The 5,000-nt window shown below is 45.2% G+C and overlaps 1 long non-coding RNA gene across 1 annotated transcript in view; it reads left to right on the top strand.

Annotated features, from left to right (window-relative positions):
* The window catches only part of LOC125047624, a 105,182-nt gene extending 101,386 nt beyond the window's left edge, over positions 1 to 3,796 (top strand). Inside the window, exon 3 of the long non-coding RNA XR_007116752.1 lies at positions 3,427 to 3,796. This is a non-coding gene — a long non-coding RNA (uncharacterized LOC125047624). The remainder of the gene's footprint in view (positions 1 to 3,426) is intronic.
* The last annotated feature ends 1,204 nt before the right edge of the window (positions 3,797 to 5,000 follow it).

Below are 5,000 nucleotides of genomic sequence, written 5' to 3'. Positions count from 1 at the left end.
ACGAGGTGAGACATGCATGCATGCGTGCGAGGTTCTTGCATGTGCGTGGCATGACTATTAACAACTGACGTAATTACTGTCGTCAATACCATGTTGTTATTTACGCCGGAAGAATAAGGCGGACCCGCACACGATTAACGACCATGTTCTTGGAAATTAAACACAGCCAGTGGCGCCATCTGTGCCTGCGTCGTGCCTTTATAATGAAGCTCTGCATACCCCCCCTCTCTCCCCTTCCCCCCTCCACACACATCACAGGGCTCGCTCCGATAAAAATATATTCCCATACGAGTCCAGACCCGGCGACGCCACCGCCCTCATGGCTCCGGAACTGAGAGCCAATTAAACAGCTCCGCGCCATTTATCAAAGCGAAAACCGGGGGAGACAAACATCGCGCCAGATTGCAGTCGACGCCACCGAGCTAAAAGCAGCTGAATGGATGCAAAATAAGTGAAATAAGCTCCCATGATCAGGCCCGGAACCTCTCTTGTTTACTTGTTATTCCGGCCATGCTTGGGTCGTACGCCTGGCAGGCCGCGGCGCCATCCCTTGCGGTGGAGTCTGGAAAGGATCCAAAATGCATCGGGACTATTGTCCGACCTTTTGTAATAGTCACTGCTCATAATAGAGGAGTTTTCGGGGACATCTGGTCGCTACGGAATTTCCGAAAGTTGTGTGTTTCGGTATTGTTTGCTTGTGATGCTCTTGGCGGTGTTATTCTTGTTTTAAATGGTACTTTCAGAATGAGCATGTGGTTAACATTAGTATTTATTACTATTTCTTCTTCCTCTACTACTACAACAAGTACTTTATTTAACTTTACTTCTATTTCTGTTATAATTGTTGCTGCCATTGCTATTTTTGAGTTATTGGCATTGCAATTACAAGTAATGTACCTCGTGTTCATTTGTTATATGATTGCCTCCTCAGAGAACAGTCCTAAAGACATCGTAACATATTGACTATTTCTCCCAAATCCTCTCACTCGGATGCAAGAAGGCACAAGTCAAAGGGAAAAAAGGAAATACGCCTTATTTAATTACCTCCTTCAAAGAGTGTCATCCTCAAAAAAAAAGAAGCAAGCAGCAGGGTTTCCTACGAAGGATGTCGACATGCAAATCACGACCTCCACTCGCTCTCAACGGCATCAAAACAGTTAAGACAAGACGTGATAAAGTAAAAAGAAAGGAAAGAGAGAGAGAGAGAGAGAGAGAGAGAGAGAGAGAGAGAGAGAGAGAGAGAGAGAGAGAGAGAGAGAGAGAGAGAGAGAGAGAGAGAGAGGGGTAAAAGCTATTCACCATTGGGAGCTTCTTTATCTCGAGAAAATACGTTGTGATATCAAATGTAACCAGCTGGCAGACGTCAGGAGAGGGAACGCGAGAGACAATGGGAGCAGGAGGTCGCTCGCCGTAGCCATGTTGAGGCAAACGCTTTATCAGCAGGGGGAGTAAAGCAGGTTGGCAGAAAACCCTGTATGTGCAAGGAAAAAATAGAGGGTTATTGAAGGAAAAAATAGAGGGTTATTGAAAGTTCGGAAAGATGTGCGAAAGGGTATATTGAAAGGTGTATGTAGTTTTTTTTCTTCTTCTTTTCCTTGCTGTTTACGTAAAATAGGGTTATTGAAAGATCAGAAAGGTGTACGAAAGAAGTTTGTTGGAAGATGTATGTAGCGTTTTTTGTTTTTGTTTTTGTTTTACAGAAACTCGCTATGCACAAAAGTTTATTGAAAAGTGAGAAAGATGTGGAGGTGTTTTTGTCTGTCATTTTATCGACGCGGTAGTGGGTTATGTTCTGAAAGTGCAGTTTCTTATGTTTGATGACTTGGGTTAAGTTTTGCAATGCTGTTTCTTAGTTTTTGGCACATTGCGATATTCCTTTTTTTATTTGTTTTAGTCCTTTTAGTCCTTTCTGGTACTCTGAAGTTGTTTGAATTAATCAAGAAAAAGTTGTGTTAGAAATCAAGACTTGTGTTTCTTATTGAGTCGAATTTCGTCCTCGGTGTAACGCTATCTTGCACAAACACAAGAGAGCAGAATGCAATTTAGGAAAACCATTTTCTGAGATGATAACCGCTTCCTTCGGATTTCCCTTTCTTTGTGTTCCTTCTCGTGTTTCTTTGATTAACACAATGCCTCGTTTGATTTATTTTTTCGCTTCCCATTGTCATATTCTCTCCGTCTTGCTTGCGCCTGTAGTGCTTGTCAGGCATTGGTAATGAGGACGCCTTTGTAATGAAGTCTTTGTCGTCCATCACACTCCTTGCCCCCCCCCCCCCCCCCCGCTCAACGCCTCTTTCAGCTCCGCTTCTTCTGGATCCTTGTCTTCCACCCCTTTCTTCTCCTCGGATTTTTCTCTTTCCCGCTTCTGTTCTCCTTAGTTATTGTCCTTTCGTTTGCCTCTCTTTTCTTCTTTAAAGTCAACTTTCCATTCTGTTCCTTTGATCCTTTTCTCTCCTTTTCCCTTTCCCTCTAAGTCGCTTAAACTCTTTTCTTTCCCTATCTGCCCCCCCCCCCCTGTTCTCTCCTCCTCCCTACCCGTAATGTCTCCTACCTTTTCTCCCTCCTTCCTCCTCTCCTTTTCTTTTACGTCGCTCCCCCTCACCCCCTTTACCCATAACCTCCCTTCCTCTCCTTTCCCTAAACATTAACCTCCCCTCTCCCATCCCCCAACCCTTAGCCTCCCCTCCCCCATCCTGTCATTCCTTTCCTCCTCCCCTTTCCCTGAGCCTTAACTTTCCCTCCCCTTTCCCCCCCTCGATCCTCCCTTCCAACCCCCCCACCTCCCCTGCACCGAGCAACGTGAATACACGTCAATTGCTTTTATGATTCACCTGGCCAAATCAAGTCAATGCCCTAATGACGTCATATTAAAGAACCCCCGCGCCCTCTACCGTGGACGCGGGTGTTTCCACGAGGTGGTTAGGCAGGCCGGTAAATTGCGCATAAGGTAATTAAGGCGATTAGCCGTCTTGAATGGTGTAATTTCCTCGTTTCGATTCGTTTCAGGAAGTATAAGGGGGGGGGGAGATAATGAGTGTTTGATTGTTTATTTATATGGCAGGGGATCTTGTTTACGTGATGCTTTGAGGATAATCGCATGGGAACTATGGTCGGTGTTGTGGCATTGCTGTAAAAATGCTCGTTTGGATTCGGTTTTCTGTACAGGAAATGTTTTCATTTATAGGGTGGCTGCGGTAATATTGAATTAATAATGATATTGGAATGGCAATCAACGTTGGAAAAATGAATGCCTGCTGAGGAATTATTTTGGAAAAAATCTTCTAATGAAAAAATATGTGAATGGCAATTACTGTTGAAAAATAAGTAACTGTATGTGTTATGGAATTGTTTGTGATAATACTGTTTTGATATTGATATCGAAATTAAATTAATGTTTGCTCATTTCTTTTTCTTTTTCGCCCACAGGTAAGTGCAACGTCGGAATGTGCAGTCAGCAAGCAGGTAGATAATGGAAGGGTAGATGTCACAAAGAAGGCCCTTTATTTTTACTCTCACTTATTCCATTAACATTGTTATCTTTATCGTGAAGATTAAAAAAAAAAAAAAAAAATTCTGTTTATCAATCGGGCCATCATCGTCATCGTCATCGTCACCACCAATCATTACCAATCACCATCAATCATCACCAATCACCACCATCATTTTGCCTTCGTTATTTTCGGCTCAATTAGGTGCTGTTTTTGTCAGGAGGGACCAATAACACTTCTCTGTAGGGTTTATAGAGAGGAGAGTTGAAGAAGCAGGTGGCGAGAGAAGAAAAGGTGGGGGACGAGGGAAGGACGGAGGAGGTAAGGAAGAGGGATAAGAGGAAGAGTGGAAGACGTGAGGAGGAGGGGTGAGGGAAAGGGTGGAAGAGGGGGTGAGGGGAAGAGGGAAGGGGGCGAGAGGAAAATGGTATGTGAAGGAGAGACGGGTTATGGAGGAGGAGGTGAGGGGAACTAAAAAAGGTGAGTGAGGGGAAGAAAGGGAAGAGGGAAGGGTGAGGGAAAGAGAGAGAGAAGAGAGGAGTGCGTTAGGAAGGAGGCATGAGGGGAAAGTAAGAGGCATAAATGGAAGAGGGGGAAAGGAGAGAATGAGGGGATAAGGGACGAAGTTGGGACAAGTGAGGGGAGTAATCTGAGGATGAGGAGAGAAGCGCGGGCGTGGGAACCAGTATAGCCGGTTGGTATCACTGGGAAAGGGGGAGGGAGGCGAGGGGAGGGGGGGAAGGGAGGAGGCATGAGGGGGGGGGAGGAGGTCGGAGGCGTGAGGGAGAGGAAGGAGGAGGAAAGGGGCATGAGGTAGGCGAGGGGAGGGAGGGAGGAAGGAATTTGAAGGGGGGTAGGGAGAAGGACGGGGGCATGGGGGGAGGGGGACCTGCCGAATGAAGCACTCGTGGAAAAGGTCAGAGTTTGTGGACGATGCATTTGGAAGAAGAGAGGGAAGTGGATATATGTTTGTGCTTTTCTATTTGTCCGTAAACATATTTGTGCACGTATATGTATATATGTATGCTCTTTTTTGTCTGTTATATATTTTATATAACTTCAAAAGAGAGAGAAAGATGAAAATAAAGAGAAAGAGAGAGACTGAGAACGAGAAATTATATGAATATATATGTGTGTGTGTATATATGTGTATATATATGTATATATGTGTGTGTGTGAGAGAGAGAGAGAGATAAGAGAGAGAGAGAGAGAGAGAGAGAGAGAGAGAGAGAGAGAGAGAGAGAGAGAGAGAGAGAGAGAGAGAGAGAGGGAGAGGGAGAGGGAGAGGGAGAGAGAGGGAGAGAGAGCAAGCAAGCAAGAAAGAAAACAAGAGAAAAAGAGAAGCCCGAGTGTTTACTTTGGCTGTCAGCTAAGGTATCTCTTCGTGATCCCTTCGGCCGCTCGCCCGATGGTTTCCCGTCGCCGCCGCTTGCTTCGCTCTTTTATCACGTCTTTTGCCATGTCGTCTTCCGTTGCAAAAAGCTGCATGTATTAATGTCTGCCCTAAGGGGA

Source organism: Penaeus chinensis, chromosome 41 (assembly GCF_019202785.1).
Source record: "Penaeus chinensis breed Huanghai No. 1 chromosome 41, ASM1920278v2, whole genome shotgun sequence".
NCBI classification, from domain to species: Eukaryota; Metazoa; Arthropoda; class Malacostraca; order Decapoda; family Penaeidae; genus Penaeus; species Penaeus chinensis.
Note: the sequence above shows the minus strand (reverse complement) of the source record. Positions and strands in the feature narration are given on the sequence as shown.